Source organism: Cynocephalus volans, chromosome 16, assembly GCF_027409185.1.
Source record: "Cynocephalus volans isolate mCynVol1 chromosome 16, mCynVol1.pri, whole genome shotgun sequence".
In the NCBI taxonomy this organism is placed as follows: Eukaryota; Metazoa; Chordata; class Mammalia; order Dermoptera; family Cynocephalidae; genus Cynocephalus; species Cynocephalus volans.
The window spans coordinates 27368778-27394066 of NC_084475.1; the positions used below are offsets into that span (position 1 = coordinate 27368778).

At 40.2% G+C, this 25289-nt stretch overlaps 1 long non-coding RNA gene across 4 annotated transcripts in view; it reads left to right on the forward strand.

Moving 5' to 3' along the window:
• LOC134364708 (uncharacterized) overlaps nucleotides 1–25289 on the forward strand; it is a 68394-nt gene that overhangs the window by 25986 nt on the left and 17119 nt on the right. For 3 of the 4 annotated variants that reach the window (XR_010021876.1, XR_010021873.1, XR_010021875.1), the window contains one exon: nucleotides 9892–10038. This is a non-coding gene — a long non-coding RNA (uncharacterized LOC134364708). Of the gene's footprint in view, nucleotides 1–9891; nucleotides 10039–14729; nucleotides 14829–25289 lie in introns of those variants that run through there. The other variant, XR_010021874.1, reaches the window with a different exon arrangement.

The window sequence follows — 25289 nt, forward strand, 5'->3', positions numbered from 1 at the left end:
GGGTTGCCTTCAGGTTATCTTAATATTCTGTTTTGAAGGCTTCTGGGAAAATAGTTGAGCTGCAGCACACTTAACAGACCCCAGAAGCAGCCGCAAGGAGCAGGTTGGGGTGAGAGCAGGGGCTCAGACTCCTGCAGGTGGAAGGTGCACTTCTCCGATAGGCTGCTCTGCCAGCTGGCATCAGGTATGGTTGTTAGGTCCAACTGATGGAGGGAGGCCAGACAGTGCTCCCTTGTTCTGCTTTAAGAGAGTCCCTATTACTCTGTGGGGCATTTGGCACTTGACAATCCACTAATAAACTTTTTTTTTTTTTTTTAAATAAAAGATCCTTATCTGGATCTCTGTGTCGATTCTCCAGTGTTTGGAGTCAGAGTGGGAGGAGAGGTGAGTGGATGGTCATCATTGTAGTTATCTTTAACTTATTTCAAACAATATAGTGTTGTCATGCCCATGCCAATCTCTAAAATTAAAAAACAATTAAAAAATTGATCCACAGACTCATCTTTTGGAATTCACTGCCTTAAAGAACATGCAGACCTGTGTGATCCTTTTACAAATGAAGAATCTGAAGCCCAGAGTTTTTACTTAACTTGCTCATGATCACAGATGGTGACCAAATTGTGCTTACAACTTCAAGCTGTTTTCACCAAACCTTTCAGAAGCCTCCAGCTGAGATCTAGGGCCCTTCTGCACTAACCCACTAGGATTCACTCCAGGGCCCACAATGGTCTGGTGGAAGGCGGGAGAGACCCCGGCCCTGTGATGGCACAACTGTCTTGTCTGTGACACTGGGAGGCTGAGATAAAGAGGGGAAAATAGAATGAGCCCAGCTCCCCTACTTAAAAGCCATGAAACAGTGCAGTTTAGGATAGTACCTGGTTCCATCTATGTACCCACACTAATAACGAAAGTGTGGGTACTTGGAAAATTATGATGTGTGATCTGAGAGAATGTCAGCATGAGCCTACTGAGACAGATTGAGGTGGGCCATTTGAGGAATCAGCATCACTGTGTTTTACAAATGTGCTTCAGTGGCCAGATATCCCAATCAGCCTTGGGGTCTCCATCCAGTGCAACATGACCCTTTCATGAGATACTTAAAAAAATTCTTTCTTCTTGATTTTTAAGTAGCAAATTGAGTTTTCTTTAATGCTTCTGATTAGTGTAATGAAGTATGCCAGCATAATGCAGACATTTTAAGAATTTCAGATGGAGAGCTGTCTTCCTTAAACTTTTCCTTTTAATAACCCTTGATAAGATTTTGAGATCTTCTCATGTAATCTTCTTATTCCGAAATAACTTTTTACATGAGTTCTTCAGAGTTCTTTACTATCCTAAGGGTCAGAGTTCAGAAATTCATGGTTCTCACTTTACCTGTTTGATCCAGGGATTGGGAAGATATGAAGACATCTAGTGTAATCTACAAGGAGGAAAACACGGGGAAAGGAGAGATTTTAAATAGAAAAAAGCAAAACAATCTTTATAACTTGCTTTTATTGATTTAGAACATTATTTCCAGGATTTAACCTGAGAGTGAGAATCTTGTCTAGTTTGCTAATACAGTTTCTAAAAAGTGGTCACATGCTGAAGGCTTTCTCTGTTTGCTTACACCAGATCCATACAGCGCTTTCCTACAGAATTTCGGGAAAATGAATAATTACAGAATTGTGTTTGATTCTATCACGTGGTTTGTTGGTGGAAAATGACCAACAATCTTGAAAGGTTAATGCTTTCCTTCGGCAGGAAATCATTCTGCCTCACTTCTTGGGAAAGGAAAGCAATGGAGGAAGAAGTTATGAAATGAACTCTTCTTGTTTTAAAATAGACACTTAATAATTGCTCACATTTATGGGGTACGGAGTGATATTTTGATATATGTATATGATTCTGTAATAATCAAATCAGGGTAATTGTCATATCCATCATTGAAAAAGTTTATTATTTGTGTTGAGAACATTGGAACTCCTCTCTTCTAGCCATATGAAAATATACAATAAATTATTGTTAATTATAGTCACCTAGCACTGCTACAGAACACTAGTACTTATCCTTCCTATCTAGCAGTAAGTTGTATCCATTAACCAACCTCTCCCTGTCCCACTCTGCCCCCTACTATTCCCAGCCTCTAGTAACCACAATTCTACCCTCTGCTTCTGTGAGCTGAACTTTTTTGGCTCACACATATGCCTGAGACCATACAGTGTTTACCTTTCTGTGCCTGACATTTTACTTAACATAATGCCTTCCAGGCTCAACCATATTTTTGTGCATGGCAGGATTTCATTCTTTTTTTTATGGTGGAGTAGTACCTCACTGTATATGTATACCACATTTTCTTTATCCGTTCATCTATTGATGAACACTTTGGTTGATTCCATATCTTGGCTCTTTTAAATATTGCTGCAGTAAACATGGGGGTGCAGATATTTCTTTGGTATACTGATTTCCTTTCCTTTAGATAAATACCCAGTATTGTATTGTGTACAATAGTGGGATTGATGGATCGTACAGGAGTTCTATTTTTAGTGTTTTGAGGTAACTCCATATTGTTTTCCATATGGCTATGCTAATTTACATTCCCATGAACAGTATACAAGAGTTCCCTTTTCTTCAGTCCTCTCCAGCATTTGTTATTTTTGACTTTTTGATAATAGACATTCTAACTGGGATGGGATTGTGGTTTTGATTTGTATTTCCCTGATGATTAGTGATATTGAGCATTTTTAAATATACGTTTTGGCTATTTGTATGTATTCTTTTGAGAAATGTCTATTCAGATAATCTTACCCAATTTTAAAATGAGACCATTTGTGTCTCTTTCTTTTATTTCTTCTTTGCTATTGAATTATTTGAGTTCCCTGTATATTCTGGATATTAATCCCTTGTCAGATGAATAGTCTGCAAATATTTTCTCTCCTTCTGTAGGTTGCCTCTTTCCTCTGTTTTTAGATTGATGTAGTTCCATTTGTGTATTTTTGCTTCTGTTGCCTGTGCTTTTGAAGTCTTTTCCATAAACTCTTTGCCCAGACCAATGTCTTGAAGCATTTCCTCTTTTTTATTCCCTAGTAGTTCCATAGTTTTGGGTCTTACATTTAAGTCTTTAATTTATTTTGAGTTATTTTTGTGTGTGGTGAGAGATAGGGGTCTAGTTTCAATCTTCTGCATGTGGATTTGCAGGTCTCCCAGCACCATTTGATGAAGAGGCTGTCCTTTCACTACTGTACATTTTTTTCACCTTTGTTGAAAAACAGTAGGCTGTAAATATGTGGGTTGATTTTGGGGATCTCGATTCTATTCCATCGGTCAACTTGTCTGTTTTTATTCTAGTACCATGCCGTTCTGGCTCCTACAGCTTTGTAGCATATTTTGAAGTTAGTTAGCATGATGCCTCTAGCCTTGTTCTTTTTGCTCAGGGTTTCTTTGGCTATTCGTCTTTTACAGTTCCATGTGAATGTTAGGGTTGTTTTTTCTGTTTGTGTGAAGAACGTCATTGCTATTTTGATAGGAACTGCATTGAATCTGTAGATTGCTTTGGGTAATATGGTCCTTTTGACAATATTGATTTTTCCAATCCACAAACATGGGATGTCTTTCTATTTTTCTTGCATCTTTTTAAATTTCTTACATCAGTGTTTTGGAATTTTTATTGTGGAGATCTTTCACATCCTTTGTTAAATTTATTCCTAGGGGTTTGTTTGTTTGTTTTTCATAGCTAATGTAAATGGGATTACTTTCTTGATTTCTTTTACAGCTAGTTTGTTGTTGGTGTGTAGAAATGCTACTGATTTTTCTATGTTGATTTTGTATTCCACAACTTTGCTGAATTTGTTTATCAGCTCTGGAGGGTTTTTGGTAGAATTTTTAGGTTTTTGTACATATCAGATCTCGTTGTCTGCAAACAGGGACAATTTGTCTTTCTCTTTTCCAGTTTGGATGCCCTTTATTTCTTTCTTTTGCCTTATTGCTCTGGCTAGGACTTCCAGTACTATGTTGAATAAGAGTGGTGGAAGTGGTCATCTTTGTCTTGTTCCTCTTATTGGAGGAAAAGCTTTCAACTTTTTCCCATTCAGTATGATAGCTGTGGGTTTGTCATATATGGTCTTTACTATGTTGAGGTACAATCCTTCAATAACTGTCTTAGTCAGTTTTCTGTTGCTTATAATAGAATTCTTGAAACTGGATAATTTATGAAGAAACAGAATTTATTAATTATAGTTTCAGAGGCTGGGAAATCCAGGGTCAATCAGGTACATCTGGTGGTGGTCTTCTTGCCGGTGGAAACTCTCTGTAGAGAACCAAAGTGGGGCAGGGCATCACATGGTGAGAGGGCAAGAATGTGTTAACATCTTCTCTTCCTCTCCTTATAAAGCCTCCTGTCTGCTCCAAGGATAACCCATTAATCCATTAACCCATCAATCTATGAATGAATCAATCCACTTATTAGAGCATAGCCCTCATGATCCAATCACCTCTTAAAGGCCCCACCTTTCAAATATCATAGGGGGATTTTCCAGTCTCTTAACGTTGTTACAATGTGGATTAAGTTTCAACATGAGATTTGGTGGGGGTGAGGTGACATTGAAACCATAGCAATACCTAATTTGTTGAGAGTTTTTATCATGAAGGGATGTTGAATTTTATCAATTTTTTTTTTGCATCTCTTGAAATAATCAAATGGTTTTGGCCTTCATTCTGTTGATGTAATGTATCACATTTATTGATTTGCATATCTTGAACTATCCATACATCCCTGGGATAAATCTCACTTGATCATGGTACATAATCTTTTTGACGTGTCATTGGATTTGATTTGCTTGTATTTTGTTGAGGATTTTTGTGTCTATATTCATCAGGGGTATTGGCCTGTTTTCTTTTTTGTTGTGTCTTTGTCTGATTTTGATGTCAGGGTATTGCTGGCCTCATAGAATGAGTTTGGAAGAATTCCCTCTTCAGTTTTTGAGAAAAAATTTGTCTTAGTTCTTCAAAAGTTTGGTAGAATTCAACAGTGAAGCCATCTTGTCCTGGACTTTTTTTTTTTTTTAGTAGGGAGACATTTTATTACCAATTTAATCTTGTTACTGGTTACTGATCTATTTAGATTTTATATTTCTTCTTGGTTCAGTCTTGATAGGTTATATGTGATCAGGGATTTTTCCGTTTCCTCTAGGTTTTCCACTTTGTTGGGATATAGTGTTTGTAACAGTCTCTAATAACCCTTTGTATTTCTGTGGTATCAATTGTAATGTCTCTTTTTGCGTTTCTGATTTTATTTATTTGCATCTTCTCTCGTTTTTCTTAATTAGTCTAGCTAATAATTTTTCAGTTTTGTTTACCTTTCAAAAAAGAACTTTTTGTTTCTTTGATCTTTTGTATTGTTGTTAAGTCTATTTCACTTAGATCTGCTCTGATCTTTATTATTTACTTCTGCCTATTAATAATTTTGGATTTGGTTTGTTCACACTTTTCTAGTTCCTTGAGGTGCAACATCAGGTTGTTCCCTATAGGTTTTGATATATTATATTTCTGTTTTCATTTATTATAAGAAATTTTTTGATTTCCTCCTAAATTTCTTTAATAACCCATCGTTGTTCAAGAGCATGTCATTTAATCTATGTATTTGTATAGTTTCCCAAGTGCCTCCTCTTATTGATTTGTAGTTATATTCTGTTGACTAAAAAGTTGCGTGATATAACTTTGATATTTTAAAAGTTGTTGAGACTTGTTTTGTGGCCTAACATGTGTCCTAACATCCTGAAAAATGTTCCATGTGCTGATGAGAAGAATGTGTACTCTGGAACTGTTGGAGGCAATGTTCTGTAAATGTTCAAGTCCATTTGGCCTTTAGTGCAGTTTAAGTCAGATGTTTCTTTGTTGTTTTTATATCTGGTGATCTGTCCATTGCTGAGGATGAAGGTTAAAGTCCCCAACTATTAACATACTGGAGTCTCTCTCTCTCTTTAGTTCTAATAATGTTTGCTTTGTAGATCTGGGAGCTCCAAAGTTTGGTGCATATATTTACAATGGCTACATTCTCTTGCTGAATTGATCCTTTTATTATTATATAGTGACCTTTTTGTCTTTCTAAAATATTTTTGATTGAAAGTCCATTTATCTGATTTTGTTGTTGTTTATTTTTTTAATTTTTATTTGTTGTTGTTGTTGTTGTTCAACTGGGTTATGTCAAACAACCTGGCTTCAATTTCAGATATTCTTTCTTCTGCTTGAGCTGGTCTGTTGTTGAAGTTCTCACTTGTATTTTTTATTTCACTTAATAAATTCTTTAGTTCCAAGATTTCTGTTTGGTTCTTTCTTATATCTATCTCCTTGTTGAATTTCTCATTCTGACCATGAATTATTTTCCAGATTGTTGTGAGTTGTCTAACTTGTATCTCACTGAGTTTCCTTAAGATTATTGTTTTGACTTTCTTTTCAGGCATTTCATAGATTTCCTTTTATTTGGGATCTATTACTGGAGAATTATTGTGTTCCTTTGGGGTTGTCATGTTTCTTTGCTTTTATGTTTCTTTATCTCTGTGAAGATGTCTGTGCATTTGGTGTAATACTTTCTTCTTCTAATTTTATGCAGCAGCTTTAGTAGGAAAAGACGTTTTACTATAGATGTGTTCTATAGTGTCAGTTGGGTAGTGTGTTTGGCTTTGGTTCTGGGTGGGCACAGTAGGGTAGTCTTTGTGTGATTTCTTCTACTGTGTTTAATGTCAGAGGTGTCTGGGAGTACTTCAGTGGCCTATGCCGCAGGTGTTGGTAGAGGCTGTGATGCAGCTTTACTGGGGACAAGGGCTGCTGGGAGGGCTGGTTCTTGAGCCTTGGTGGGGCATGTGCAAGTGTGCAGCAGCTTGTCTGGCCAAGGGGGTGGGATTGCTGGGGGAGGCAGGCCATCAGCAGCCAGACCTTGGGCCCACAGGAATGGTGCTCAGGAGCTCAACAGATTCTCTGCTGAAGTGTTGGGGTTGCAGGGGAGGAGCAGGCAGAATATCAGGCCCCGGGGAGGGACACTTGGGAGCTCCTCACCTGGAATGGGAGAGGTCACTGGTGCTGCAGGCATGTCCTCAGGTCCTTGGGAGGGGTGCTTGAGCACTTGTTGGCTCCTCTATGGGGGTGGGCGGGGTCACCACGCCTGCAGATGGGTCCATGAGCCCCTAGGAAAGGCGCGGGCACACTCTGTTGGAGTGGGCAGGGCCACAGGTGGTGGAAGCAGAGAGCCACAAGTGGTCAACTTTCAGTTTCTGGAGAGCACACATTGGCTCTTTTTGATTTGGAGGGGTTTTCCTACTGTGCCCAACCACCTGTTTTCTGGGGTGCAGGGCACTGCATGGGTTTGGGTATTAGCGGTTATGGCTACACTGCTAGGGTCCAGCAGCTGCTGTGACACTGCAACTATCTGAGTAGGTGTGGAGAGATTTCACTGAGGCCCCAGATATGTGGTGATGCTGGGGCTATTGGGCCACAGGGCAGGATGCATTCTGGTGTTGGCTCTGATCCCAGAATGGTGCTGTGGCAGTCTGGGTCCTGGGGGTTTAGCAGGACTCAGTGTGAATCTTCTCTCTAGAATAATGCAGTTGTGTGGATGCCAGGTAACTGCCTATGCTGTGCTCAGGGCCCAAAAGGGATGTATGTGGCCCTCTCTTGTAGCTAGGATTGAAGGTGGGTGGTGATGGGAATGTAGGCTGTTGGGGATTTCCCATTTTCCTTTTCCCCTTCTGCATGACATCCTTTGATAACTCTGTTTTTGATAATTAGAAGCAATGTTTATTTGAGAGGAAATATAGCTAATGCTTTCTAAGAAGTGACAATGCCCAGCTCCTCAGAAGGCAGTCATGAATCAAAGATCAGGGAGTAGCCACTGAATAGCAGTGTGCTCTGCCCAGGAGAAAAGGGATCAGTCACAAAGCGACACATCACAAATACAACTTCTCACCCATTTCTAGAGTGGCTCCCATCACTATTTAATTTATTCCTTTGTTCATCTACTCAATAAACATTTAGTAAATGCTTGTTATTTATGTGCCAGGCTTTGCTCTAGTCACTTGGGATATATCAGTAAACAAAAGATGAGAGGAAAAAAAAAAAAAGAAGGCAAACAGACTTTTTTTCCCCTATATATCAGTAAACAAAAGATGAAAGAAAAAAAAAGAAGGCAAACAGACTTTTTTTTTCTAAAAATAACTTAGAAATGAAAGCTCATTCCTGTGGTTTCAGCAAAGGACCACTTTGACTTTCCATCAATGACCTGTTTCTTCTAGGATATTAGCATTCTATAGGAAATCTTCCACAGGAAAGTCTTCAGGACAAATCTTCAAGAGACCACCATATTTGCTGCTATTCTCATGTTAAAAATTAGATGTTTTAATTGTTTGTTGTTGATGTATGAGAGTCTGCTAAATTTTCTAGCTAATTCTAAGTTGTTTCTCTGTAAACTTTTTTTGACTTTTCCATGTAGACTATATATATGTAAATACATAGTGACAGTTTTGTTTGTTCCCTTCTGTTTAGTATATGTTTATATTTTCCTCTTTTCCTGCTGTGTTGGCTGAAGCCTTCAAGCCAATATTGAAGAGAAGGAAGCATTCTCATCTTGTTGCTGATAGACGTGAAAACGATTTTAATAGTCCACTAATGCATATGATATTTATGGCAGATACACTTTACCAGATGAAGGACATTTCTGCCTCTTCCCACTTTAATGTTTTTCTCATGAATGAATGTTATTTTTAAAATGCATTTTCTGCATCTGTTGAGACTGTACTTTTAATTTATTTTCATTTTTCATTGAAATGTAATTGATTATACATATTTGTGGGGTACAGAGTTGAGTATCAATACTGTATACCATGTGTGATGATCAAATTGGGATAATTAGCATATTCATCATCACAGAACAATCGTTTCTTTGTGATGAGGACACTTGATCTCCTCTCTTCTAGCCATTTGATAGCATGCAGTAAATTATGGTAATTATAGATGCTTAGCTCAACTGTACGCAATAGAACTTATTTTTCCTAACTAGCTGAGATCGTATTTTTTTAAAAAAATCTGTTAATGTGATATGTTAAAATAAGGACTTGTATAATGTCAAACCAAACATAAATGAATGGAATAAATCAATGCAGTCATATTGTATTATTTTATAAATTGTGGGATTTAGCTTGCTAATATTTTTGTTAAAATTTTGCATCTTATTCTTGAGTGAGACTAACTTATAATTGTACTTTCTTTAATATCCATGTCTTGTTTTGACATAAAGAGTATAAGATTCACATGTGTGAGTGTGTTTATGAAAGATATACACTGGCTTTTAACAGTGATTATTAGTGATTGGCTAAAGGAAATTTTGTGCTTAATAATTTTCTGCATTTTCTACTTTTCCACAATGAGAAGGTATTGTATATGATCACAAATCATTCATTCACACATCGACATAATCACAAATACACACATGTAACCTAACACAGGGGTTGACCGTTGATTCCAAGACACTGGATCATCTACACTTTGTCCTGGATTTCAGGGTGCTCCCTGGTGTGAGAGAATAAAGAATGGCAGGCAAATTCTCAAGGATCCCTGAACACAAACATGAAATGCTATGATGTAATGCAGCAAAAAGCAGGGCACATGGAGGTCCAAGTTAGAATACGTCATAAGCAGCTGGGGAACTTGGGCCAGTCCACCTAACTCTCAACTTTAATTTTTCTCACTTATGAAGTGAGGAAGCTAATTCATCCTCATGCCTAAGGATGAATTGGTTGAAAATAATTAATATTGTGTCTGATTATCTTAATATTAATAAAATATTGTGTCTGATTATCTAAGAATATTAAGAATTCTATTTGTCTTAATAGGAATAATAAATACATTTTTAACGTTGTTTTTCAGAAAGCTGAAGTTGATGGTAGTTTAAGTGATAGCCACGTATCTCCTCCAGCCAAGTGCACTTCGAAACGACCTGATTCCACTTGCAAAGACAAAATCATGAAGTACTGGTCAGCGAGAAGAATGGAACATATCAACTGGATAGGCCAGGTGAGAAAGCAGGGTTGTCAGCATGTTTTAAGTACACTGATTGTGACCGTGCTTGATAACTTGTTTTCACACACATTATACGCATATGTATATGTGTGTATATACATCATATGTGTGTATTTTGTATGTGTTTGTATAGATACGAGTGAAAAGAAAATGATTTAGGGACTCAAATGGAGGCTGACAAAGGCTTTATTCAACTTATTCCTGTATTTGGGGAACACCTGGTGACCCTCAGTTGAATCAGGGTCAGGGTTTTTGGAGGACAGGGAAAGCCAAGCACCTGTCCTTGCAGTTTTCGCTGAGGCAGCAGTTTGCCACTTTAACAAACTTGTGATTGGGGTCATTCCTGTTTTGTGCTCCTTGCTTGTTAAGCATCAGAACAATATTTTCCAAGAACTGTTTATTCAAGTTTTGCAGTTTATTGGCTAGTCCAAGTTCATGAGGTGAAAGAAGCAGTTGTCAAGAAAAAAGAAAAGGGGTCAAGGGCCAAAGGCAGGAGGAGACTAGGGACCCTCTATTATGTTTGTTTTAGTCCTTTTCCGATAGAGAGATATAGGTAGATACAGATTGATAGATAAATAGATTCGAAAGTAAAAAAATATTAATGTAGGAGTCAGTGTGCATGACCTTCCTCACGTCACATGTTACACCCCTCGTCCCCCAGCACACCCTTATCTCACTGCAGTTCCTAGAGAGTCACGTGTGTGCTTCTGCATAACACCTGTGTAGAGATGACATGCAATGGAAAAAGGGACAATGATTAAAGATGATAAAGCATCTTAGTTAATATAGTAGTTTTTTTTTTAAGGAGGAGAGAGGGAGAAAAGTTACAAGGACTGGAACTGGGAGAACTTTGGGGTATAGGAAGTAAAGGACAGAAAATATCCGTAAATATGACACACATACGCAATATATAAATCATTATTTTTTGCTCAAGTGGAGGCATACTGTCCACACGGTCCTCTGCTCATCTGTTTTCGGGACCATATAACTTAAGGTTTCCTACGTTTACATACTGTGTGTGTGTGTGCTCTCATCCCTTCCTGCAGCTGCACAGTATTGTATTTTACAGGGTATCAGTGTATTTAATGAGTCCTCTATTGATGGAGAACTGTATTGAAAAAAAGAAAATAATTTTCTATTGAAATAATTTAGAATAAATTCTGTGATATGTGTATGAGTGAAATATGATCTGGGCCTTGGGAGTGATTAGTCAGCATTTAAAGTAGCCTGACCAACGATCAATACTTCAGGGATGATTACTTGGCACTTCAAATATCCTTACTGGAACCTGTGCCAGAAGGTTTGTTAATTAGCATAAGGAACGAAAGGAGTAGAGATCAAAACAGGTGGTTGGATTTTGGTAGGACACAAACATTCAGACCGTAGCAAGCCCTCTAAGGTATTATGCCCTTTTTACAGATATTTTTCGGTTTAGAGATTTAACCACAGTCATGAGGCTCAGTAAGTTGTCGCATGGGGCTTGGAACCATTCATTCAGCAAACATTTGTTGAGCACTATGGCGAGACTAGCTAGAAGCCTACTATGTGTCCCATTCCTCCTGGGCCCACATGTAAACTAGTTTCTCAGCCTCCGCACAGTTGCATATGGACATATGACTGAGTTCTCACCATGGGACATGGGTGGAAGTATGTAGGCCATCCCATCAGATCCTCTGCTGCTTGTTGATGCCAAGGACAACCCTCATGGTGGGTAAATGGCCAGACCTCTTGTGAGTCTGGATCTCTAACCCAACACCCCAGGAAGAAGTAAACTTCTGTTATGCTAACCCAAGATTTTCCTGTTAGAACACTAGCACTACTTTGACTGATACACATTCCTATTATGTGACTCTCATCGTTTCAAGCACAGTCTTCAGACTCCAAAGCCTCAAGGACTATGGAAAAGATTGTTGAAGAATCTTGAAATCTGGTCTACAAGTGGCTGAAGTGAGAGAGTCCACTCCAGGTCACCAGAAACTTGATTTGCATCCTAGACCTACTTAATGCTTAAAACACACTCAAGTTATACTGAAAGCCTAAGGAGGAAAATAGATTTAAGCTATTGCAACATCTTAACTAATCATACATAATCCTGGATATTCAACTGACTGACTGTCTGTCTGATGAACAGTCTGACTGAGTGTGATGGACTGTCTGATGGAATTCCTGACCAAATGTCTGATTGACTGATTGACTATCTGACCATCTGACTGACTGACTGACCAAATGTCTGACTGCCTGTCAGACTAACTGAATATCTGCCTGATTGACTGGCTGACTATCTGACTATCTGACTGACTGACTCACTTGACTAACTGACTGGATGAATGAATGGCCTACTGACTGACTGACCAAATGACTGACTGGCTGACTGATGGGCTGGCTGTCTGGGCTGGGCCACCACAGCAGGACTATGTTGCAGAGGGAGTTGAGGTGTCTGATGGGGGTTGTTCTCCCTTCTAGCACCCAAGCTATCAGTTTATTAGGAGCTGCCTTTTTGATTAGTAAGAAGCCAAACAGCCCCATGAAAAATAAATATATACCACTAAAGGAAAAGCAGTTCATAAGTCATTGCAAACAGATTTATGGTCTTTGCAGAGGCCTGATCAAACAAAAACTAAAATGAAACAGAACAAAAATTAAAAAAAACCCCCAAAACCTTCTCAAACCAAATCTAAAGTTCAGCCAGCTTCTGCTTGCCCACTCACAGCTGCAAACAGGAGTGATGTGAGGCAAACTGTGATGTCAGCAAACTTCTGCTCCCTGAGCTTTCCCTGTGGAGGTGACCCGTGTCTCCTTCCAGGTGTCCAGCACCTTCACCTCTTTCCTCTCTCAAAGCAGAGAGAGATCTGATAACCAGTTATTGACATTTGTTGACTGCTTGACTGATTATATTTTGACTAGAACTTATATTCATCAACATCTTGTCTGAAATAGACTTGTGAAGTTTACATCTTTTAACTATAATTATGGGATGAAACATGTTCCACTCAATAAAAGAATTTCAGGCACCAGCAAACTGGAAGGGAGAGGTGAAGGTCTCCTCAGCCCTCTCTGAATGTGATCCTGACTTTTTTTTCCTTTTTTGGGGTGTTTTTTTCCCACAAGAAACCTGTGGCTCTGCTGTGGAGAGTAATGCAGGGGCTGGCAGAAGCAAGGCTGCTGGAGGCCTAGCCCACGGATTGTTTGAATGAAACCCGCCAGCGGCTTCTTCTAGAACTTTCTAGATTTTGCTCCCACCTTACCTGCTTGACCATAGTCATACCTTGTTCCTCACTATCTCAACCAAATCCCTGATTCTATGCCATCTGTTTAAAATCTTTTTTTTTTTTTTTTTGTCTTTTTCGTGACCGGCACTCAGCCAGTGAGTGCACTGGCCATTCCTATATAGGATCCGAACCCACGGCGGGAGCGTCGCTGTGCTCCCAGCGCCGCACTCTCCTGAGTGCGCCATGGGCTCGGCCCTGTTTAAAATCTTTGAAACACATAATTTACCTGTTCTAGGGGCATTTTGATAGCTTAATGATTAATTCATGTTTTCCTTCTACATGAAGCTCCTGTCTCTGCCACTCTGAAAACATTTAGTCCATATTATCTCTACCTCAGATTAGGAAGCATCTAACAACAGAAAATGAATCATTAATATGTAGCTTGATTATCAATTAGAGTTTGAGGGCGTGGTTAACAAGGAAGCTTGGCAAGGAGGATGCTGGGTTTCAGCGTCCGCTTGGGATCTGTCTGTTGGAAGGAAGAGTTTTCTTATGAGCCCTGATAACCAAGGTGGGTCTTACGCCCATCTTACCTATGAGTAAATTCATACTCAGCTCTGTCTACTAATCAGCCCCCAAACACCTAGCTGGTGAGTTGTGGAGCTCAGATTTAAGCCCAGTCCTGCTCAGCCTCCCAGTCACGCTCTTTCCACTACAGCACAACAGGAAAAAATGGTTTTATTCCCCAGGACCTCTGTATCTTTAGCTGTGCAAAGAGAGTCATCATTTTCAACAGTGGGCTGAAATCTGTGAGACTTGTTTAAAGGTAGCCAATGCATATTACTATTTTTAATACCTCCTTGTTGTCTTCCAAATCTTTTAGTCCCGCGTTTTCTATGGGAGGGAGTTTCACTAATTTCCTGATTATAATTGTCCTTATTCTTGCCCGAAGCTGGCAAAAATAAATGCAAAGTGGACAGAGTAGGTTGTGTTACTTTTAAAACAGTGATTATTAATGTAAAAACAAATGAGAGGTCTTTTACGAGACAAAAGCATGACTTTTTTTCTTTTTCTTTTTGTCTTGGTAGACATACATCTTAGGGAGTAGGTTAAGAGTTTACCATAATACACTTTGGTTATCTGTTCCATTTCAAACCCAAGATCGATAAGTCTTATCAGAACATTTTTATGACTTCAGGGAGGTTATCACTATCTTAATACCGTGATGAAGACAAAAGCCAGACCTCAGGAGAGGTCAGAACTGAGTAATCAAATTAACGTCCGTTAGGAATGACTTTGTCCAGTGCTCAAGGTCAACATATTCACAGATGTCCAAGTGTCTGAAGGGAGAGATGAGAATCATTGACCCTGAAACCTGCTGGGGCTTGCAGGCAGCTGCAAAGGAGATAAGGAGCTTTTGGTCGAGATAGCAAATACATGTTTGAACACGTACTTTCTTATTTCTCTTTTTTCTAGAAAAGAGGAAATGCCAAAGCCAAGTCTCAGTTAACCATGATTCTACTGGATGGAGACAAAGCAGATCACTGAGGTCCTCCTTTCCCGTAGTCATCTTCTCCAGAATTATAATTCAGAGTCCTTGACAGATATTAGCTCTATATTCTTTCTTTTACATATTAACCCTGAAGAGAAATGGGAAAGGGGAGGAGGGGCAACCAGAAAAAGAGAAAAGCGGAGAGATTAAAGGTAGCTAATCAATGCAGGGATATAGGCCAAATTTGCATAGGAAGCCTTTAAATTTCATGCAGCTTTGCTAGGCTACCCTAAACTAGTTAATCTCTTTAAAAAAGCTTTTCCCATTTCAGATCAGAAATTGAGTTCTTAAATTTATTTTTTTAACAAATTTATTTTAAAAAGACCCCCAAACCCCAAAACTTAATAAAACCGACCACGGTGTCCTTTACAGTTGTAGAATTTTGGGCCAAAGTGGATATGGATATTATCTACTGGTCGTGTAAGCTCCTGAGGAAGGAAACGTCATCTGGCTTGTTCCCCAGCGTCCCCAGCGTATTCCCAATGCCCAGAGAAGTGGAGAGCCACGTTATCTCTGTTGTCATCTGAAAGCCTCCTGGTACATTTTCTCCCACAAAGCGAAACCAACCAGCTCACTGGAATGTGATCAACTCCCTTGATGGTGAACGTACTGTGACAACAGAGATGAACTTGAACTGGCAGCTTGGGTCCTCGTAATGAATCTTTTAAGGGAGCTCTGATTTATTGGGGGTGAAAGTCAGGGCCCTATAAAACTTTTTCTGTGGAAGAATTAGTCAATGCATTAGTCACTTGTGAAACATTGGTGCCAATCGACACGGACTTGACTTTTAACTGGGATGTGTGGTCAAAGGTCATGTGGTAATGGTCACATTACTGCATCGGCCACAACATGATGAGCATTGTAGAATATAAACAGACAGTACAGCTCAGCTCCGTGGCTGAGAGCAGAAAAGAGTTTCACTGGTGCCTACAGATTAAAATGAACCACAGCAAAGCAGAAAAAATCATTGTCATCAGGAAACAGGAATTGGCTGCATCCGTGAGACTTGGCCGGACTCCAGCTGGTCTATCTGGAGAGACGGTAGTAGAAACAGCACTGGGATTGGGATGAGAGACCTGAATTCAGGTGCTAACTCTGTCACTTACCAGCTGGGTTACCTTGGGAAACTTACTTAACCCCTCTAATTCCTAATTCTTTGTCTCTACAGCAATAGGATCAGGGGTCCTAAAGGATTTTTCTGAAGGGAAATGTTGCCATTCAAAATAAGACCCTGAAGGAAAAGATGCATCTTTCAGTTTTTAGCCTATAAATTATCTATAAGGTAGATTTCCTACTATATTTTTCAATCCTAAATTGGCTTCTTCTGTTGCTACGGGGACACTTCCAAGCAAGCTTCCCCTGCCAAACAGCCAGTATGTTTGTGGGAATAAATAGTTAGCTGAATTCTCATGCTCTCCCGCTTCAAGGAGAAAAAGCACACCTTCTAAGCTGTGTGGGGACAAGACCCCCCCAGTGGCCTCTTTTATCTTGATAAACATTCCTGGTCCTACATAAATCCATTAGAGGCCTCCGCCTGCCAAAGTACATCACCATAGCCTCCAATAACAATGAGGATAATGATAGTGGCGTTAATAATGACATGCAGTTAGTGTGACATGGCCTCTGGCCTCTGGCAACCTCAGGTGCTTGATTTTATAGGGATACTGGCTTCCTTCAGCCTCGTCCTTCGAGATTGCATGAAAGGCTTTAGTTGCCATATTAATGGGATGGATGATGGGGTTAGTAGCCAACTTAGGTTTTGGTAAAAGTGAGTCATGTTATTAGCAAGCATGCTTATTAAGAAAAGTCTCTGTAAACTTTAATTTACGGAAAAATAGGATGATTCTTGGTGTAGATGCCTTTTGTTAATTAGAAACCTAAGATTTTTCTTAAATTGTCTAATAAAAACCAGAAATTGGATAAAAAATCAGATTGATCTCAAACTCAAGAAATGGTGGTATTTCTTATATTTTCCTCTCTGCTCTGTATTTTCCGTCATGCATTTCCATATGAGCAGGCATTAAAAGACAGTTACCCCATTTTTACAGATTCCCTCTTAGAATCTCTACTGCCCTATGTGAAATAGCAGAGTAAAGAAGGAACTAATCTATGGAACGTCAGTCATACGCCAGGTTCTGTGGTGTCAGACTTGATTTCCTCACCTGTAAAATGCATCAGGATAATAAGAATTGGTGCATTTTGAGTTATTAGGAGCATTAAGATAATATGCATTGAATCTTATAAGTCAAGTTTGTCCTTAGGGCACACCCTCTCTTCCCAAACCATTCCCAGTACACTGGGCAGCTCAGTGTCCCCGAAATTCTTCCTTTTGCCTTAGGTCAAAATTCACTATTAAGGAAGACCTACGTAACCTCATTCTTACTAACTGGTAAATGACACATGACTTCTGAAAGTCAATCTTCCTAAGACGATTTATGTTTGATTGGGATGAAAGCCTAAAGAAATGATACTTAAAGATGGAGATTTCAACAGCGAGACACTTGGCAGGGGCAGGTTCTTTTTGGGGGCAATGGAGGGAGTGGGCCAAGTCAGCGTCGCCTGACAGCACTCCATGGTCTTCCTGATCTCCCTCATCTGCGGAGGAGGAGGCCGTGGCTGAGAGGTGTTGTGTGCTGCCTGGTTCTGGCTTAGAGAGTGCGAGGGTGAGCATGTTCCCTTGAAGATGCTTCCTGGCTCGTCCATGAGAGGGCACTGGTGCTCTAGATTCCCCGTGCCCGGTCTTGTCTGAAGGGAGACATTTGGCCCACACCTTCAGGAGTGAGTGGTTGGCCACTTGCACCACAGCTGTGGCAGCATGCAGTAGAAGTGACACACGGGGAGCCTTAGGGGCTGTGCTTTTTCACCCAGCTCAGTGTATCTGTGGCCTTCAGACTCTGCCTGCCCCCTGTGAAACCTACTGCCCATATGTGGGAGAGCTGATCACTGGGTGCCATGGGTATTTATAAAACAAGGGTGACAAGTCTGTAATTCGGTATTATACTAAAAAGGGCACCAGGACGCCCCAGGACACCCTCCAAAAGAAGTAAAAGGGACTCTCCCAGTGCAAGGAAGGTGCAGAAGGGAGAGAGCAGGCCATTTCAGTGAGATGGCCATTAACCTTCACCCCTCACCTGAGTCGAGGAAGGCCTTTTGACATGAGTTCAAAGAAGAGACAGCTAAGGGCCCACACTCACGTGGACCTTCAGCTGGGAGCCCTAACGGCATGTCGTAGTTCAAAACTGATTGCCTGGTGAAAATCCCCCTCTCCTCAGTGTCACTCTCCTTCCTGTTTTATTTTCCTCTTAATATTTACCACCAACTGGAATAATCTTAATCATTTAGTTGCTTATTTGTTGCCCATCACCTTTGTTGGAATATAAACTCCATGAGGGCTGGGACCTTGACTCTCGATCACTGAGACAGCCTCAGCTCCTGGAAAGGCTGCCTGACACAGTAGTCACCAATAAACGGTGGATGAGTGACAGACAATGCCTGACGGTGTCAACACTTCACAAAGAGGGTCAAAGCAGGTCTGGTTAGTGAAGAGCTCTGCCTTCCGAGAAACTGAAAAACGGCTCCCAATGCAGCGAGCCCCGGTGGGTTTGGAATGTGGTAAAGGGGATGGGTTGCTTTTCTGACCAAAGTGTCCATGTGGTCATCTCAGTGCCATACACCATCTACATACATACACGCACGCACGCACTCACGCACGCACGCGCACACACACACACACACACACACACTATATTAACTCCTTAATATATAGTTGTAGAAAGAGTGCTTGTATGCACGTTGAGTTGTCCTAGAATTTGGAGGAAATGCATTACTCTACTGGGCAACATTCCATGAACACATTACCTGGAGAAATTCATGGAGATTTATACAAAAGACTGTTCCACCTGTGGAAAGAATGAGCATCTGGTCAGAATTTTGTAAGAAATCCCCATATGTATTTATTTTGGAGTTCAGCATATTTGACCACTATACATATAAAGAAAATATGGAGTGACTCTGAAATACAAATGTGATCTTTTATTTATATCATGCTCAACTTGGATTGCGAGTTCTGAATAACCAGGTAATGAGGTAGGGGTGACCAGCTTTAGGTCGGATGTTGAGAATTCAGAACCAGTGCCTGTCTGGGGGAGCACCAAGTCACAACATGGGTTTGCTGTGGGCATCATGAATTTATGCCTACTTTCTGGTTTCAGTAGCAAATGGGATAGGACAATCCAGAAAACCAGTGAAGCAACAGCTTTCTGAGTGACTGCCATGTACTTTGTATCAGGCTAAGACTATGAAGAGCACTTAGCATGGTTCTCTCTTTGAGGAGGTTAAAATGTGCTGAGAAAATAGGACACAGTTTTTATTAAAGTTTCTTTGAGTTCCAACGCAAGAAAACTCAACTCAAATTGGCTTAGGCAAAAAAATAAGAATTTACTGTCTCATATAAATGGAAAGTTCAAGTTTCAGGTTGATGTTGGGCATTACTGGATTTAAGACTCAAAATAAGCCACTAGTCTCAGTATTTCTCTGTCTCTCAGCAAGGTTCTGCTGTCTTCCCTGCACTGGCTTCATTCTCAGGCTCCCTGGGGATCGTTCCTCCAGGGCTTAAGCCTGGTGGAATAAACTAACACCTCTTTCCCATCTCTCAAGCCAAAGCCCTCTGATGAGCCCTGATAGGGCTGATTAGCACAACTTACCCAATGAGAACTGGAGGCTGTTACCTGAAGCCCCTGAATGGCTGTGGGTGTGGGTGTCCAGAAGGCTCCAAATGACCACACATGCACAAGGACGATGAACAGGATACAGCAGGAAAGACAAATATCATGCAAATAATTCAGTTCCAAATTGAATTGAGGGTTTCAGGACAGAGGCTGATGTGGTTGGAGTCACAAAGACATACCCCAAATGGTAAAGATTAGCTTGGTAAGGGCCTTGCAGGACAATTTTTGGGACTCTTCTGTGCCTAGTGTCATTTACCGAGCCCCAAGTTGCCCGGCTGACACAGTTTTTGCTTCATGGTCATGGGGCAAGTTCCACTTCAATTTCTGGTTGGCTGTTACTTGTTTTGAGTCTTGCCTGAGCAGATGGTCTGCTATCCCATCAAGCGTATTTCCCAAGTGATCTTGAAATTGCAGGGCCCAGGAAGTACTCTTCTGCTACAGAAGCAAGCTCCTCTGCAGCATGGAAATGGCTCCCTTGGTGTGGAGAGACCCAGGGACCTAGCCCCGATCTGGGTGGCAGACACTAAACCTTTTGTGGAATATTATTTCTGAAAGGAAGACCTCATATCCTCAGCCAATTTATTTTGATGCTGCCTTTTTGAGAAAGGCAGCATTTCTCATTGACTGCCACATGAGAAAACAGTGATAAAAGCATTCCTTACTAAACAGAGCTTCTCTGATTGCATCATGGTAGTTTGTGTTTTATGAATGCCACTAGGAAAACATATGTGGTTTGTTGTGGCATCAGACTTGGATATAAACCATCCTATCTTTTCTGCTGGAACTCAGCAACAGAATATGTCAATGTTAACCTAGGATCTAGAATTCCATGTTAGGTTTATCTGGATGCCGTGCAATTTGGGTTCTTGTAGAACTTTTCAGTACACTGAGTTTAAAAGAAAAATCATCAGAAAACACGAGATATATATACTCCTATGGGCTGGAAGTATTGATTAACTGGACTCCCCAAAATAGTGTAGGGCTCTAAGTGGCTAAATGAAGTTAAAGTTTTACAAATTAAAATTCTATTTTTTTTTTTTTTTTTGTCTTTTTTGTGACCGGCCGCACCGCGCTCAGCCAGTGAGCACACTGGCCATCCCTATATAGGATCCGAACCTGCGGTGGGAGCGCTGCTGCGCTCCCAGTGCCGCACCCTCCCTAGTGCACCACGGGGTCAGCCCTAAAATTCTATTTTTAATCAGAGGAGATGTTCACCAAAAAATTCACTCTGCAAATACTTACTGAGAATATTTACAGGTCAGTCTGCTTAATTATTACCTCTATTATTATTAGTGTTAGACATTTTTGTGCCTAAATTGAAAGGAATTTGTGTTTGAAAGTATTGGCCATTTTTCTTTTCTAGATGTGAGAATCCATCTAGATGATTAACTTGGTAGAAGAAAGAGAAAATGTACAAAGTGAGTAACTTTGTGAAATATTAATGCTAACTACAAAAAAAACCCCCAAATAGATGATAATGATAGTGTTTATTTTTTAATGAATTAGGAATATCCTATAATCACATTTTGATTGCTGCTGATTTACACTTGCACCATACTCCAACTGACCTTCTTAAGTCTTTAGATCTTTTCACTTAAGTGAAGTCAGGTGAGAGTTTGTTCAGGGCTGTAGTTGTAGGAGTCCTGAGACCAGGGTCCTGAATCAGTCATACCTTGCCAACCACGAACCTTAGATAGAGCTAGTTAAGATTCCTCTTGCAAAGTGCAGATGACATGACCCTAATGATCCTTGAGTTCTAGCAGTCTAAGAGACACAAAACCAAAATGCCATTGAACTTCAGAGGAAAGAGTTTAGCTTGAACTTCACACAGACCTGGTTCAAGTTCCATCTTTTACTAGCTTTGTAACCTTGGGCAAGCTACTTAACTTCTTATCTGTACAATGGGTTTAATAATAGTGCAACCCTTACTAGCTCCATAACTGCAGGCATATTATTTTATCTCTTTAATTCTCAGTTTTCTCATTGTAGAGTGGTGGTAATAAGAGTACTTAACTCATTGGGTTAGGGACAGGGGCAGGTGAACTGAGACAACACAGGTGACTACTGAGCCTGGTGTGAGTGGGGGGAGATAGCCAGCTGATGGAAGTCACCTGGAAGTTTGTTCTCTGTTCCCAGTATAGGAAAGTTGAATAAATAAGGATAGCAGAGGCTCAGACAAATGGACAAGATGGTAACAGAAAACAAACTAGACTTGTGCCTCCTGTCCCAGAGGATCTCAAAGCAGCCTAGGACACCCTGGGGTCCTCGCTTGCTATTTATGGCCCTCAAGCATCCGAGTACCCTGAAGGGATACTGGCTGTGCCGTCTACACAACTGAAAAAGTACTTAGAGGGATGCAGGCTGGATATAGTTAGTTGTTCAACCGTCTGTCACCCCCATTGTGGGAGCTTCTACAGGGAGGCCTCATGGGTTACCTCTTCCCAAGTTATAGCACAGGGGCTGGAGGAAAGAGCAGCTGGTTTGCTCAGACCTTCCGGCCTCCTGTTGTGTCTCCTCTCTGCGCTGTTGTCTGTGGTCTGGAAGTGGCTCTGAACCATGGGTTGGCGGAGCTCACGGCTAGAAACAAAGCACGTCCACTTTGCCAACGGCTACTCCCTATTTCTTTTGCTTACATGACTCAGGACCTGCACAGGACGGGGTAGAGGAGGCTGTGATCCAGCCCGACAGGGGCTCAGTAGCAGCTGACCCTTGGTGAGAACTTCCTGTGTGCCAGAGGCTTTGGGGAGGACTTTACCTGGATTAAATGACTGGACACTCACAGCTAGGCTCAAAGTTAGGGACCGTCCTAACCCCTGTATTGTGATGCTGAGAACTGAGTTGTTCAAAGGCATATACACTGTGAGAAGGGAGCCAGGATCTGAATCCAGTTGGTGTAGTTTCTGACCCCAGGCTCATCCTCCCCATGCTTTTCCACAGGGGCGCTTAAAGTGTGTCTTGACTGACACAGGGTGACACAGGGAAAGAAAGACCGCAGGGTGACTGAGAGGCTAAATCCAGGTACAGCAACTTGAGAGTAGACTATGTGACAATTCTCCCTGCGTAGTTCCTAAATGTCTTACAGAAAGTACAGAGAATAGAAAGTGTCCACAGGCCCTGGGGCCTGCATGGCCTTACGCAGTTAGAGCTGTCACTGCAGACGTCACTCACTTCCCACACCCGTCCCATGTCCTAACTCATATTTTCACATGTATGTGCTCCCCCAACCAGCTTTGAACCCCTTCCACTCCAAACATCTTGCATTTTCATTAATCTTAGCAGAATCTGTTGAACATAAAAGACATTTGTTGTGAGGTTGTTGCTCAGGAAAGGAACCAAACAATGAAGAATTTTAACAGAGTCTTTATTAGCTGGCCATCGACTGCCTCCCCTAGGTATTTTGGGAGAACAGCAGCCAGCCTTTAGTCTGCTGGAGTTTATAAAGGCAAAAACTGTATCCTGTTGGCACGTGGGTTTGTCCAGTTGCACAGAGCAAGCTAGGTCACAGAAGCCAGAAGTGAGCAGTTACAGCAATCAGGCATAACATTTTCATTGTGTGTGGTTTCTGTTTTGATGGAACAGCTTCTGCCTTCAATGGTTTCTCATGCAGATAGTTCCTGCTTCTATGAGGAGGTCAACGGTTTCCCATGTGGAGGGGGTTTAGTCTGTGTCTACGTTAGTATTGTTCAGAATCCTCTGTTACACATTCACTAAAGGAACGGTCATTTTTATCGATGGATTTTACAAATTTTTATTGAAGGATAGCACTCATATATAAAAATGCAAAGATCATCTCAAGTGTGCACCTCAATACATTTTTGCAAGGAAAACACACCTATTTAACCACCACCCAAATGAAGATATACAACATTGCCAACACCCAAGAAATCTCCTTCATGATGTCTCCAGGAAATCACCATGTCCACACTTAATCACTATTCTGACTTTGATCACCATAGATTTGTTTTGCCTTTTAAAAAACTTTATACAAATGGAATCATAAAATATGTGCTTTTTTGTGTGTGTCTTCTCTCATTCAGCATTCTGTCTGGCACAGCCTACCATGTCTGTCTTGGCTTATTCTCATGGTTGTATAATATTTCATTGTATCTATGCACCACACTTTTTCATCCATTATTGTTGACAGACAAATTGGTTGTTTCTGGTTTTTGGCTATTGCAAGTGATACAAGCATTTATATACAAATTTTGAGGGGAGAGGCACATATCCGTGCATTTCCATTGTGTAGGAGCGGAATTGCTGGTTCATAAGGTATGACTGTGTCGCGCTTCATTAGATACTACTAAGTGTTTTTTCAAAGTAGTTGTATAGAGTCCCATGGCAGTATGTGAAAATTCCTGCTGCTTCATGTCATTGCCAACATTTTTATGTACTTATGTTTGTTCCATTTTAGCAATTCTGATGCATATTTAGTAGTATTTCATTGTGATTTTAATTTGCATTCCACAATTGATTTTTGTATAGTGACTGGTATATTTTCTATAGTATATTTTGTATAGTGTAGTATATTATTGTACAGTACATTTTTCATAGTGATCCAGTAAATTTACTAAATCCACTTATTAATTCTAGCAGTTTATCTAAAGGCTCTTTTATGTCCTTTCCTTGTTAGGACCCTTAGTACAATCTTAAATGGAAGTGGTGACAGCTGTTATCCTTGTCCCATTCCCAAGTGCAGAGGAAAGCTTTCAATATTTCACCACGACATGTGAAGTGTGCTATGAATGATTTGTAGATACTTTTGTTGAGACTGAGGAAGTTTTATTTTTATCCCTAGTTTCCAATAGTTTGTTTTTAATCACAAATACATATTAAGCACTACCAAATGTGCTTTCTATGTCTACACATCTTCTCCATCTACACATTTTCTCCTTTCTGTTAACGTGGGAATTGCATTGAGTGATTTTTGAGTGTTAGCCACCCTTGGATCCCTGGAACAAAACCCATGTAAGTATGATTATTTCCCTTTTTATGCATAGCTAGACATCCTATTATTTTTTTAAGAGTTTTTGCATTTGTGTTCACAGGAAAGATTGGTCATGATTTTCCTTTCTTGTAATGATCTTATCTGGTTTTGTTATCAACTTTATGCTGACTTCTGTGTCAATTTTATTCTTTTATTCCCCCTTTATTAACTTGTTAGTTATATATTCTTTTACTATTACTTAGTAGTTATCTTAGACATTATGACATGCACCCTTGGCTTATTATCATGCTACCTTGTCCCCAATAATGCCAAACCTTCAAATACTTTCACTTTACCCCCCCAACCCCATCTTTTGCATTATCATTGTCATGCTATTAGTTTTACATATATCTAAACTCCACAAGGCAATATTGGTGTTGATTTTACCTGTCAATATTCATTTTTTATTTTCCCCAATTTTTACCTTTTCTGATTTGTTTTCTTTTTCCCTGCATTATTTCCTTTTTTCCAACTGGGATCATTTTTCTTTCTGCCTGAAGAACTTCTGTGAACATATCTTTTAATGTAGAACTACTGGTGATTAATGCTCTCAATTTTTGTTTGTCTAAAAAATATTTTATTTTATTTTATTTTGTTGGGGGAGAGTGGGATTTGTGATACCTCTTTTTTTGTTTGTTTCCTTTTTTTAAGTTTTACTTTCTTTTTAACTGACAAACAATAATTTCATATATTTATGGGGATCAAAGTGATATTTCAATACTCATATACACATGGAACAATCAAATTAGAGTAATTAGCATATATGTCACCTC